Raw genomic sequence first — 14427 nt, forward strand, 5'->3', positions numbered from 1 at the left:
GGAGAATAGGCCCCGCCCCCTAAAACGGCGGGCTCTTCTCCCGGAGATTGTGAGATCTGGCAGGGGTTAAATACATCCATATAGCCTCAAGGGCTATATGTGATGTATTTTAGCCATAAAAAAGGTATAATACATTGCTGCCCAGAGCGCCCCCCCTAGCGCCCTGCACCCTCAGTGACCGCTGGTATGAAGTGTGCCGACAACAATGGCGCACAGCTGCAGTGCTGTGCGCTACCTTATGAAGACTGAAAGTCTTCTGCCGCCTGTTTCTGGACCTCTGGACCTCTTCAACTTCGGCATCTACAAGGGGGGTCGGCGGCGCGGCTCCAGGACGAACCCCAGGGTGAGACCTGTGTTCCGACTCCCTCTGGAGCTAATGGTGTCCAGTAGCCTAAGAATCCAATCCATCCTGCACGCAGGTGAGTTGAAATTCTCTCCCCTAAGTCCCTCGATGCAGTGAGCCTGTTGCCAGCAGGACTCACTGAAAATAAAAAACCTAAAAAACTTTTTCTAAGCAGCTCTTTAGGAGAGCCACCTAGATTGCACCCTGCTCGGACGGACACAAAAACCTAACTGAGGCTTGGAGGAGGGTCATAGGGGGAGGAGCCAGTGCACACCACCTGATCCTAAAGCTTTATTTTTGTGCCCTGTCTCCTGCGGAGCCGCTAATCCCCATGGTCCTGACGGAGTCCCCAGCATCCACTTAGGACGTTAGAGAAAGGTAGATTTACCCGCGGTAGCTGTGGAAACCAGGTCCGCGAGCCCCTCCCCAAACAACACTTCACCCTTGTAAGATAAAACCTCCATATGCTTTTTTGAGTCTGCATCACCCGTCCATTGGCGGGTCCATAGAGCTCGTCTCGCAGAAATAGCCATGGCATTGGCTCTGGAACCCAGCAGTCCAACGTCTCTTTGAGCGTCCCTCATATATAAGACTGCGTCCTTAATGTTGGCTAAAGTTAATAAAATGGTATCCCTGTCTAGGGTATCAAGGTCAGCTGACAAGGTATCTGTCCATGCTGCAACTGCGCTACATACCCATGCTGATGCTATTGCCAGTCTGAGCAAAGCACCTGTATGCGCATAAATAGACTTTAAAGTAGTCCCCTGCCTGCGGTCCGCAGTATCTTTGAGGGCTGCCGTGTCCGGAGACGGTAGCGCCACCTTCTTGGACAGGCGTGTTAAAGCCTTGTCCACCCTGGGAGAGGATTCCCAACGTACCCTGTCCTGTGTAGGGAAAGGATACGCCATAAGAACCCTTTTGGGAATCTGCAGTTTCTTATCTGGAGTTTCTCAAGCTTTTTCAAATAACTCGTTAAGCTCATGAGATGGGGGAAAGGTTACCTCAGGTTTCTTTTCCTTAAACATGTGTACCCTCTTGTCGGGGATAGAGGGGTCATCTGTGATATACAAAATATCTTTTATTGCAATAATCATACACTGAATACTTTTTGCCAGCCTTGGGTGTAATCTTGCATTATCGTAGTCGACACTGAAGTCAGAATCTGTGTCGGTACCAGTAACTACTATTTGGGATAAGGGACGTTTTTGAGACCCAGAAGGGCCCTGTGACTCGGTCCAATCCGTGGATTGACTCCGTTTTCTCCCTGGACTCTGCTTTGTCCAGTCTCTTATGTAATGAGGCCACACTTGCATTCATGAGTCGGCGTTGCCGACGGAGACACACCACTCATCTGCTCCACCTCCTCCTTGGACGAGCCTTCCGCTTCAGACATGCCGACACACACGTACCGACACCCCCACACACACAGGGATATAACTATTAGGGGACAAATCCCCAACAAGGCCCTTTGGAGAGACAGAGTATGCCAGCACACACCCAGCGCCAACTGACACTGGAATAAAACCAGATAGCGCGCATGTATATGTATGTATATATATATATATATATATATATATATATATATCCCTATCTCTCTATATATATATATATATATATATATATATATATATATATATATATATATATATATATATATATATATATATATCTCTCTCAATGTTATACACTCACTGCGCCAATAATTGTGCCCCTCCCCCCCTCTTTTCCAGCCCTCCGTCACTGAGTTCAGCAGGGGAGAGTCCGGGGAGCCAGCTTCTCTGCAGCGTTCTGTGGAGAAAATGGCGCTGTTAGTGCTGAGGGATCAAGCTCCGCCCCCACCAGCGGCAGGCTTCGGTCCCGCTTCAATATTCAAAAAATGGCGGGGGATCTCTGTATTTACTGCCTCCGTAGCCTAATATGCCCATAAATGCCAGTCCAGAGGTTTATTGCTGCCCAGGACGCCCCCCCCTGCACCCATCAGTGCCTGTTCTGTGTGTGTAATGTGTGGGAGCAATGGCGCGCAGTGTTACCACTGCGCGCTTACCTCAGTGAAGATCTGAAGTCTTCTGCCGCCTTGAAGTCTTTCTTTTCTTCTTATACTCACCCGTCTTCTATCTTCCGGCTCTGCGAGGAGGACGGCGGCGCGGTTCCGGGACGAACGGCAGGGTGAGACCTGCGTTCCGACTCCCTCTGGAGCGAATGGTGTCCAGTAGCCTAAGAAGCAGAGCCTATCAGTTAAGTAGGTCTGCTTCTCTCTCCTCAGTCCCACGATGCAGGGAGCCTGTTGCCAGCAGTGCTCCCTGAACATAAAAAAATAAGAATTTACTTACCGATAATTCTATTTCTCGTAGTCCGTAGTGGATGCTGGGGACTCAGTCAGGACCATGGGGAATAGCGGCTCCGCAGGAGACAGGGCACAAAAGTAAAAAGCTTTAGGATCAGGTGGTGTGCACTGGCTCCTCCCCCTATGACCCTCCTCCAAGCCTCAGTTAGGATACTGTGCCCGGACGAGCATACACAATAAGGAAGGATTTTGAATCCCGGGTAAGACTCATACCAGCCACACCAATCACACTGTACAACCTGTGATCTGAACCCAGTTAACAGCATGATAACAGCGGAGCCTCTGAAAAAGATGGCTCACAACAATAATAACCCGATTTTTCTAACAATAACTATGTACAAGTATTGCAGACAATCCGCACTTGGGATGGGCACCCAGCATCCACTACGGACTACGAGAAATAGAATTATCGGTAAGTAAATTCTTATTTTCTCTGACGTCCTAAGTGGATGCTGGGGACTCCGTCAGGACCATGGTGATTATACCAAAGCTCCCAAACGGGCGGGAGAGTGCGGATGACTCTGCAGCACAGAGTGAGAGAACTCCAGGTCCTCCTCAGCCAGGGTGTGCCCCTGACCAAGTAGCAGCTCGGCAAAGTTGTAAAGCCGAGACCCCTCGGGCAGCCGCCCAAGATGAGCCCACCTTCCTTGTGGAATGGGCATTTACATATTTTGGCTGTGGCAGGCCTGCCACAGAATGTGCAAGCTGAATTGTACTACACATCCAACTAGCAATCGTCTGCTTAGAAGCAAGAGCACCCAGTTTTTTGGGTGCATACAGGATAACAGCAAGTCAGTTTTCCTGACTCCAGCCGTCCTGGAAACCTACATTTTCAGGGCCCTGACAACATCTAGCAACTTGGAGTCCTCCAAGTCCCTAGTAGCCACAGGTACCACAATAAGCTGGTTCAGGTGAAACGCTGACACCACCTTAGGGAGAAACTGGGGACGAGTCCGCAGCTCTGCCCTGTCCGAATGGACAATCAGATATGGGCTTTTGTGAGACAAAGCCGCCAATTCTGACACTCGCCTGGCCGAGGCCAGGGCCAACATCATGGTCACTTTCCATGTGAGATATTTCAAAACCACAGATTTGAGCGGTTTAAACCAATGTGATTTGAGGAATCCCAGAACTACGTTGAGATCCCACAGTGCCACTGGAGGCACAAAAGGGGGTTGTATATGCAGTACTCCCTTGACAAACTTCTGGACTTCAGGAACTGAAGCCAATTCTTTCTGGAAGAAAATCGACAGGGCCGAAATTTGAACCTTAATGGACCCCAATTTGAGGCCCATAGACACTCCTGTTTGCAGGAAATGCAGGAATCGACCGAGTTGAAATTTCTTCGTGGGGCCTTCCTGGCCTCACACCACGCAACATATTTTCGCCACCTGTGGTGATAATGTTGTGCGGTCACCTCCTTCCTGGCTTTGACCAGGGTAGGAATGACCTCTTCCGGAATGCCTTTTTCCCTTAGGATCCGGCGTTAAACCGCCATGCCGTCAAACGCAGCCGCGGTAAGTCTTGGAACAGACATGGTACTTGCTGAAGCAAGTCCCTTCTTAGCGGCAGAGGCCATGAGTCCTCTGTGAGCATCTCTTGAAGTTCCGGGTACCAAGTCCTTCTTGGCCAATCCGGAGCCACGAGTATAGTTCTTACTCCTCTACGTCTTATAATTCTCAGTACCTTAGGTATGAGAAGCAGAGGAGGGAACACATACACCGACTGGTACACCCACGGTGTTACCAGAACGTCCACAGCTATTGCCTGAGGGTCTCTTGACCTGGCGCAATACCTGTCCAGTTTTTTGTTCAGGCGGGACGCCATCATGTCCACCTTTGGTCTTTCCCAACGGTTCACAATCATGTGGAAGACTTCCCGATGAAGTCCCCACTCTCCCGGGTGGAGGTCGTGCTGAGGAAGTCTGCTTCCCAGTTGTCCACTCCTGGAATGAACACTGCTGACAGTGCTATCACATGATTTTCCGCCCAGCGAAGAATCCTTGCGGTTTCTGCCATTGTCCTCCTGCTTCTTGTGCCGCCCTGTCTGTTTACGTGGGCGACTGCCGTGATGTTGTCCCACTGGATCAATACCGGCTGACCTTGAAGCAGAGGTCTTGCTAAGCTTAGAGCATTGTAAATTGCTCTTAGCTCCAGTATATTTATGTGGAGAGAAGTCTCCAGACTTGATCACACTCCCTGGAAATTTTTTCCTTGTGTGACTGCTACCCAGCCTTTCAGGCTGGCATCCGTGGTCACCAGGACCCAGTCCTGAATGCCGAATCTGTGGCCCTTTAGTAGATGAGCACTCTGCAGCCACCACAGAAGAGACACCCTTGTCCTTGGAGACAGGGTTATCCGCTGATGCATCTGAAGATGCGATCCGGACCATTTTTCCAGCAGATCCCACTGAAAAGTTCTTGCGTGAAATCTGTCGAATGGAATCGCTTCGTAAGAAGCCACCATTTTTCCCAGGACCCTTGTGCAATGATGCACTGACACTTTTCCTGGTTTTAGGAGGTTCCTGACTAGCTCGGATAACTCCCTGGCTTTCTCCTCCGGGAGAAACACCTTTTTCTGGACTGTGTCCAGAATCATCCCTAGGAACAGCAGACGTGTCGTCGGAGACAGCTGCGATTTTGGAATATTTAGAATCCACCCGTGCTGTCGTAGAACTACTTGAGATAGTGCTACTCCGACCTCCAACTGTTCTCTGGACCTTGCCCTTATCAGGAGATCGTCCAAGTAATGGATAATTAAGACACCTTTTCTTTGAAGAAGAATCATCATTTCGGCCATTACCTTGGTAAAGACCCGGGGTGCCGTGGACAATCCAAACGGCAGCGTCTGAAACTGATAGTGACAGTTTTGTACCACGAACCTGAGGTACCCTTGGTGAGAAGGGCAAATTGGGACATGGAGGTAAGCATCCTTGATGTCCAGGGACACCATATAGTCCCCTTCTTCCTGGTTCGCTATCACTGCTCTGAGTGACTCCATCTTGATTTGAACCTTTGTATGCAAGTGTTCAAATATTTCAGATTTAGAATAGGTCTCACCGAGCCGTCTGGCTTCAGTACCACAATATAGTGTGGAATAATACCCCTTTCCTTGTTGTAGGAGGGGTACTTTGATTATCACCTGCTGGGAATACAGCTTGTGAATTGTTTCCAATACTGCCTCCCTGTCGGAGGGAGACGTTGGTAAAGCAAACTTCAGGAACCTGCGAGGGGGAGACGTCTCGAATTTCCAATCTGTACCCCTGGGATACTACTTGTAGGATCCAGGGGTCCACTTGCGAGTGAGCCCACTGCGTGCTGAAACTCTTGAGACGACCCCCCACCGCACCTGTTTGTACGGCCCCAGCGTCATGCTGAGGACTTGGCAGAAGCGATGGAAGGCTTCTGTTCCTGGGAATGGGCTGCCTGCTGCAGTCTTCTTCCCTTACCTCTATCCCTGGGCAGATATGACTGGCCTTTTGCCCGCTTGCCCTTATGGGGACGAAAGGACTGAGGCTGAAAAGACGATGTCTTTTTCTGCTGAGATGTGACTTGGGGTAAAAAAGGTGGATTTTCCAGCTGTTGCCGTGGCCACCAGGTCCGATGGACCGACCCCAAATAACTCCTCCCCTTTATACGGCAATACTTCCATGTGCCGTTTGGAATCTGCATCACCTGACCACTGTCGTGTCCATAAACATCTTCTGGCAGATATGGACATCGCACTTACTCTTGATGCCAGAGTGCAAATATCCCTCTGTGCATCTCGCATATATAGAAATGCATCCTTTAAATGCTCTATAGTCAATAAAATACTGTCCCTGTCAAGGGTATCAATATTTCCAGTCAGGGAATCCGACCAAGCCACCCCAGCGCTGCCCATCCAGGCTGAGGCGATCGCTGGTCGCAGTATAACACCAGTATGTGTGTATATACTTTTTAGGATATTTTCCAGCCTCCTATCAGTTGGCTCCTTGAGGGCGGCCGTATCTGGAGACGGTAACGCCACTTGTTTTGATAAGCGTGTGAGCGCCTTATCCACCCTAAGGGGTGTTTCCCAACGCGCCATAACTTCTGGCGGGAAAGGGTATACCGCCAATAATTTTCTATCGGGGGAAACCCACGCATCATCACACACTTCATTTAATTTATATGATTCAGGAAAAACCACATGTAGTTTTTTCACACTCCACATAATACCCTTTTTTGTGGTACTTGTAGTATCAGAAATATGTAACATCTCCTTCATTGCCCTTAACAAGTAACGTGTGGCCCTAAAGGAAAATACGTTTGTTTCTTCACCGTCGACACTGGAGTCAGTGTCCGTGTCTGTGTCGACCGACTGAGGTAAAAGGACGGTTTAACGCCCCTGACGGTGTTTGAGACGCCTGGACAGGTACTAATTGGTTTGCCGGCCGTCTCATGTCGTCAACCGACCTTGCAGCGTGTTGACATTATCACGTAATTCCTTAAATAAGCCATCCATTCCGGTGTCGACTCCCTAGAGAGTGACATCACCATTACAGGCAATTGCTCCGCCTCCTCACCAACATCGTCCTCATACATGTCGACACACACGTACCGACACACAGCACACACACAGGGAATGCTCTGATAGAGGACAGGACCCCACTAGCCCCTTGGGGAGACAGAGGGAGAGTTTGCCAGCACACACCAAAAACACTATAATTATACAGGGACAACCTTTATATAAGTGTTTTTCCCTTATAGCATTTTAATATATATAGTCATATCGCCAAATAAGTGCCCCCCCTCTGTTTTAACCCTGTTTCTGTAGTGCAGTGCAGGGGAGAGCCTGGGAGCCTTCCCACCAGCATTTCTGTGAGGGAAAATGGCGCTGTGTGCTGAGGAGAATAGGCCCCGCCCCCTTTTTGGCGGGCTTCTTCTCCCGTTTTTCTGAGACCTGGCAGGGGTTAAATACATCCATATAGCCCCCAGGGGCTATATGTGATGTATTTTTAGCCAGAATAAGGTACTATCATTGCTGCCCAGGGCGCCCCCCCCCCAGCGCCCTGCACCCTCAGTGACCGCTGCTATGAAGTGTGCTGACAACAATGGCGCACAGCTGCAGTGCTGTGCGCTACCTTATGAAGACTGAAAAGTCTTCTGCCGCCGGTTTCTGGACCTCTTCACTTTTCGGCATCTGCAAGGGGGTCGGCGGCGCGGCTCCGGGACGAACCCCAGGGTGAGACCTGTGTTCCGACTCCCTCTGGAGCTAATGGTGTCCAGTAGCCTAAGAAGCCAATCCATCCTGCACGCAGGTGAGTTCACTTCTCTCCCCTAAGTCCCTCGTTGAGCCTGTTGCCAGCAGGACTCACTGAAAATAAAAAAACCTAACAAAACTTTTACTCTAAGCAGCTCTTTAGGAGAGCCACCTAGATTGCACCCTTCTCGGCCGGGCACAAAAATCTAACTGAGGCTTGGAGGAGGGTCATAGGGGGAGGAGCCAGTGCACACCACCTGATCCTAAAGCTTTTACTTTTGTGCCCTGTCTCCTGCGGAGCCGCTATTCCCCATGGTCCTGACGGAGTCCCCAGCATCCACTTAGGACGTCAGAGAAACCTAACAAAATTCTTTAATCAGAGAAACTCAGGAGAGCTCCCCTGTAATGCACCCTATCTCCTCTGGGCACAAAATCTAACTGAGGTCTGTAGGAGGGGCATAGAGGGAGGAGCCAGTGCACACCCATACTAAAAGTTCTTTATAGTGCCCATGTCTCCTGCTGAGCCCGTCTATACCCCATGGTCCTTACGGAGTCACCAGCATCCTCTAGGACGTAAGAGAAAAAATAAATAAAATAAACACAGCTGCAATGCTGGTTATAAGGCATAATAGCTAGCAACATGGCAAATAACTAGTTCAAAATTCTAGCAATATTATAATTGTTATTTTGAAGTTGGAACACTTCCACATCCCTGCTAAAAACCACCAAGCAGGAAGGATGTTAGGCCTCTATCTTATAAACACAGCATATATTCTGCAGACATTACAAGTTTACTGAAACATGGGTCGGAATTGACAAACGGACCAAATATATCTGCTAAGTGCAGGAAGTAGAAAGTCATTCACATGTCAGAGCACCAGAGAATAGCACATACATTGGCAAATCTCTTCTTTCCACCACATCATATGCTGCCTTGGATACTCCATACTCTGGGAATACCTTAGTTTACCAAATGAATGTAAGAATAACTGAACCACAGCAGCGTCCACCCGGCTCCAGCAAGCGAGACCTCGCTTGCTGGAGCCGAGTGGACGCTGCCGTGAGCAGCGGCTGTGAGAGAGGGGGAGATGGGGAGCGGCGGCTGTGAGAGAGGGGGACGGAGCGGCGGCTGTGAGACAGGAGGGACGAAGGAGAGCAGCGCTACTATATAGCCGCTGCTGTAGCGCTGCTCCCCCCCCCCCCCCCAAATGAATGTCGGAATGGATCCGACTTCAATTGAATATACCCCTAAATGTAATTATAGTTAAGATGTGGTCACATGTATTTTAAAGGGAAAAAAAGCACTTACTATATAGGACTGAATAAGGAAAGGATCCCCTACCTTCTGTGACTAGGAAATGGGATGCTAATTGCCCTCCCCTAGCAGATCTGTTGCATGACAAAACCTTCTGATGTTGGACAGGGCACAGATAGTGGCTGGGAGTGTGAGTTCTTTAGACAGAGGCGTTAATCATGGGGAAGGGGGGTCATTATTCCATATGTAAAGTGGTATGGACTGGTATGGGTTTGGAACCTATATTTATTTATGTAGCTGGTTTGATTGATATATGAATCCTGCATAGTACGTATATGCAGGAAGGATGAGAACATTTGTTTGAGAGATCAAATACAAACCGTATTTTGAAGCTAAGCATAGAAACATAGAATTTGACGGCAGATAAGAACCACTTGGCCCATCTAGTCTGCCCATTTTTTTTTATCCTTTAGGTAATCGCAACCCTTTTTGAACCTTAATTCTTTGTAAGGATATTCATATGCCTATCCCAAGCATGATTAAATTGCTCTACAGTCTTAGCCTCTACCACCTCTGATGGGAGGCTATTCCACTTATCCACTACCCTTTCTGTGAAGTAATTTTTCCTTAAATTTCCCCTGAACCTCCCCCCCTCCAGTTTCAGTGTATGTCCTCGAGTTCTAATACTTCTCTTCCTTTGAAGAATGTTTCCCTCCTGAACTTTGTTAAAACCTTTGGTATATTTGAAAGTTTCTATCATGTCTCCCCTTTCCCTTCTCTCCTCCATACTATACATGTTAAGATCTTTTAGCCTTTCCGGGTAAGTTTTGTGATGTAGGCCATGCACCATTTTAGTTGCCCTTCTTTGTACACTCTCTAATGTATTTATATCCTTCTGGAGATATGGTCTCCAGAACTGGACACAGTATTCCAGATGAGGCCGCACCAATGACCTATACAGTGGCATTATTACTTCTCTTTTCCTGCTACTGATTCCTCTCCCTATGCAACCAAGCATCTGACTTGCCTTTCTCATTGCTTTGTTGCATTGCTTTCCTGCCTTTAAGTCACTTGAAATAGTGACTCCTAAATCCCTTTCCTCCTCAGTAGTTTCCATTATAGTACCGTTGATACTATATTTAGCCTTTGGGTATTTGAGACCCAAGTGCATGATTTTGCATTTTTTAGCATTAAACTGTAGTTGCCATGTTCTTGACCATTTTTCAAGCCTAGCTAGGTCATCAATCATTTGTTTTACCCCTCCTGGTGTGTTTACCCTGTTGCATATCTTTGTATCATCTGCAAAAAGGCATACTTTCCCTTCAATACCATTTGCAATGTAACCAACAAAGATATTAAAGAGAACTGGTCCGAGTACAGATCCCTGGGGTACTCCACTGGTAACATTTCCCTCCATAGATTGCAATCCATTTACTACAACTGTCTGTTTCCTATCCTGCAACCAGGTTCTTATCCATTTAACTATTTTATAATCCACCCCCACACTTTCAAGTTTATTTAGCAGTCTGCGATGTGGGACAGTGTCAAATGCCTTACTAAAGTCTAGATATGCTACATCTACAGCTCCCCCTTGATCTATTATTTCCATCACAGAGTCAAAAAAGTCAATAAGATTTGTTTGGCATGATCTCCCACCAGTAAATCCATGCTGTTTTGGATCCTGTAAGTTGTTTGATTTAAGATATTCCACAACACTTTCTTTTAATAGTTTTTCCATTACTTTCCCTACTACTGATGTAAGGCTTACTGGTCTGTAGTTACTTGCTTCTTCCTTGCTTCCACTTTTGTACAATGGAACTACATTTGCTCTTTTCCAGTCCTCTGGAATGGCACCTGTATTTAGTGACTGGTTAAATAATTCTGTTAATGGTGTCACCAGCACATCTTTTAGCTCTTTTAGTATCCTTGGGTGTATCCCATCTGGCCCCATTGATTTATCCACTTTTTGAAAGTCCAGTTAGGACCTTCTCTTCTGTAAATGTACTTTCATCTACCTTATTTTTATGAATGTCCTTGCAACATAACTGGGGCCCCTTCCCTTCTCCTTCTGTAGTAAATACTGGGCAAAAATAATTATTTAGGTGATCTGCTATTGCCTTGCCTCCCTCCACCAAATTCTCACTCTCTGTCTTAAGTCTTATTATTCCTCCATTTGATTTTCTCCTTTCATTTATATACTTAAAAAGTTTTTATCTTTATCTACTGACTGGGCCATTTTCTCCTCAGCTTCTGCCTTTACACGTCTGATCACTTTCTTAGCATCCTTCCGTCTGTCAAGATACACCTCTTTGTCATTATTATTTTGAGTCTGTATTTCCTAAAAGCCAACTTTTTTGCTTTCACACTAGTGGATACTTCTTTTGTGAACCACACTGGCTTCCTTTTCCTGGTGCTTTTACTAACCCTTTTGATACAAAGGTCTGTTGCCCTTAGTATTGCACTTTTCAGTTTTTCCCATCTCTCCTGCACCCCTTCCAAGTTCCTCCAGTCCACCAATAAATCACTTAAACATCTCCCCATTTTTGCAAAGTCAGCATTTCTAAAATCCAACACCTTTGTTTTTGTGTGACAGGAGTTGGATCCTGTCTTTATACTAAACCATACTGCTTGATGGTCACTGGATCCCAGGTGCTCGCCCACATATATGTCTGATATCCTGTCACCATTTGTAAGAATTAAATCTAATATTGAGACTTTGCGAGTGGGCTCCCTCACCAATTGCTTGAAAGATGCTCCCTGTAAGGAATTTTGAAATTTGCCACTTGTAGCTGAACTTGCATAGGACCCCTCCCAATTTACATCAGGTAAATTAAAGTCTCCCATGATTGTGACTTCTCCCTTTAAAGCCATTTTAGAGATGTCCAACAATAGGTTCCTGTCCAAATCCTGCCCCTGGCCTGGTGGTCTATAGATCACCCCAATGCGAATAATGTCCTTCTCCCCAGTTTCCGTGGTGACCCAAAGGGCCTCAGTTTTGTCCTCAACATTTTGTATTAAAGTAGCATTTATGCTTTTTTTCACATACATTGCTACCCCTCCTCCTATTCTTCCCATTCTATCCTTCCTAAATTAATTGTATCCTGGTATAGCTATGTCTCAGTCATGATTCTCATTGCACCATGACTCAGTAATTGCAACAATATCCAGGTTATCCCTGGTCATTATCGCAATTAGCTCTGGAATTTTGTCTCCTAAGCGCCTAGCATTTGCACACACATAGCTTTAAGAATTTGGTCTGTGCATCTGTTATTAGTAGCCATGTCCAGACAGTACATAAAATAACAAGTTTAAAGTTGAAATTACCTGTTTGGTGATGTTTGTTTGTTTGTTTGTTCCCCCCCCCCCCTCCCAATCAGGAATCACACTCTGTCCTTTACACCACGACTACACCTCACTAAATGAAAATATATAGTACACCTGTTCACAAATGGCCAAATGGTCAAAGGAGGTAAACACCAGACAGCATGCAGTAATAAAACGGTTTCACTGAACAACTTCCCCACACATGCAATGCCAATTACAAGCAATTCATTACATCAAGAACATACAAGCTATGTGATAAATGTATCAAAGTCGAATTGTAAACTACCAGGGGGTAAGGAATGAAGTTTAAATGACACCAAACTTTGTGTGCGACAGGAAGGAGAAAATTGCTTCAAGCACTTATATCCTTTTAAAATGTCATTTATTTATTTATATTTTGTAAGATATCCTGATTGGATGGAAAGGACTCAGTGAGGACTACCCCCTGAGATGCACTGTGGTTTTACTGTATAAAAAGAGGAGGCCTGTGAGCTTCAGGGTGGTATTATACCATTTTCACTCTGATGTAAACATCTTGCTGTATTGTCGAGTTATTTTCAGAACTATTTTGGGCAAACAAACATAAGTTGCCTCAAGACAACCGCTTCATCTTGTGACCTGCAGGGCTAGGCGAAACCTAGCTCCGTTTTCCGGCTGTCCAGGGTGCACCCAGAGTCTACAAGCTCCGCCTCCAACCAGCTACCGGGTGGAGGCCTAGTCAAGCGATTAGTGGGGATTCGTCAACACCACAGAGGTGTGGCAAGACAGTATGTCGACGCATACAGAGCAGAACCGTGGTTCCAGATGCCACGGCTACAAGGAGTCTGGTGGTGGCAGCGTACTACCCGCCACTGCGCAATGGGTGGAGTCAGTAACAGGCAGTTACTGATGGTAAGCAGAAATCCCCTAATTGGCCAGGTTCCTTGTGACCTAAATCTCCATTTTGTGTACTGGGCGGGACGCAAAGCGGTGCAGGCTCTCGTACGGGACCGTCTGGTCACAATAACTCCCTGCTCACACATCTTCCTTGGTAGCCCAGCTCTGACTATGGTATGCGGGTATAACTCCAGATAACATCAGCTTACATGAGCGGGTAACGCATGGTGACACGCTCCCCTGACAGCACCAGGACAGAGGAGCCCTCTCTAGTCCATGCTCCGCTGTCTGTGACAATGCACCAGAAGCCATCTAGCTGAACACCTCCTACTACCCAAGGCATAATCATACAGCAGGTAGATACTTCATCATTTCTTTAAAAGAGACATGGTGGCATCACATCAAGCACATATTCAGAGGGGGTCTATGTGTAGCTTCTTTAAACATCAAGAACAGCAAACTGCGTCTATTGGTATTAAAATCTTATTGAAAAAAACAATATTCCCTTTAAAGAATAAGGTGTGCTTTGGTGAAGAATAATCACATTCAAAAAGGTTTAAATAATATGCAATGGTCAAACGGATACATTATAAAATGACATAAATTTCAGCTTTGGCAACGAGCAGTGCCGAGAATTTTGCCAGGTTGCTTGATTTGGGTTATTTATTTGAGACCCTTTCAGACTAAGGGGTATATTCAATTCAAGTCGGAAACTACTGTCTTGTCGGAAAGACGTCAGTTTCAGACTTTTTTAGGTCAGAAGAGGTTCCGACCTATTCAATGGATCAGCCTTATTTCTGACAAGTCGGGAATTCCGACTTGTCGTAAAGCACGTGGATCGGCAGAATAGCGGATCCGCATGCTTTTATCCGAAAAGCGGCCAAATCAGACAGGTTTTGACCCCGTTTCCGACAACGTCATTCAGACTGTAAAATGTCAGAATGACATTGTTGAGAACGGGCAAATCCTGTCGGATTTGCCCGTTCATTGAATACTATGAATACTGCTTTGTCGGATCCTTTCCGACAACGCTTGTTGGAAAGGATCCGACAAGCATTGAACA

The 14427-nt window shown here is 46.7% G+C and overlaps 1 protein-coding gene across 1 annotated transcript in view; it reads right to left on the reverse strand.

The window, feature by feature from the left end:
- BTBD7 (BTB domain containing 7) overlaps nucleotides 1-14427 on the reverse strand; it is a 126436-nt gene that overhangs the window by 80225 nt on the left and 31784 nt on the right. The gene's annotated exons all lie outside the window — the stretch shown is intronic.

Source organism: Pseudophryne corroboree, chromosome 12, assembly GCF_028390025.1.
Source record: "Pseudophryne corroboree isolate aPseCor3 chromosome 12, aPseCor3.hap2, whole genome shotgun sequence".
In the NCBI taxonomy this organism is placed as follows: domain Eukaryota; kingdom Metazoa; phylum Chordata; class Amphibia; order Anura; family Myobatrachidae; genus Pseudophryne; species Pseudophryne corroboree.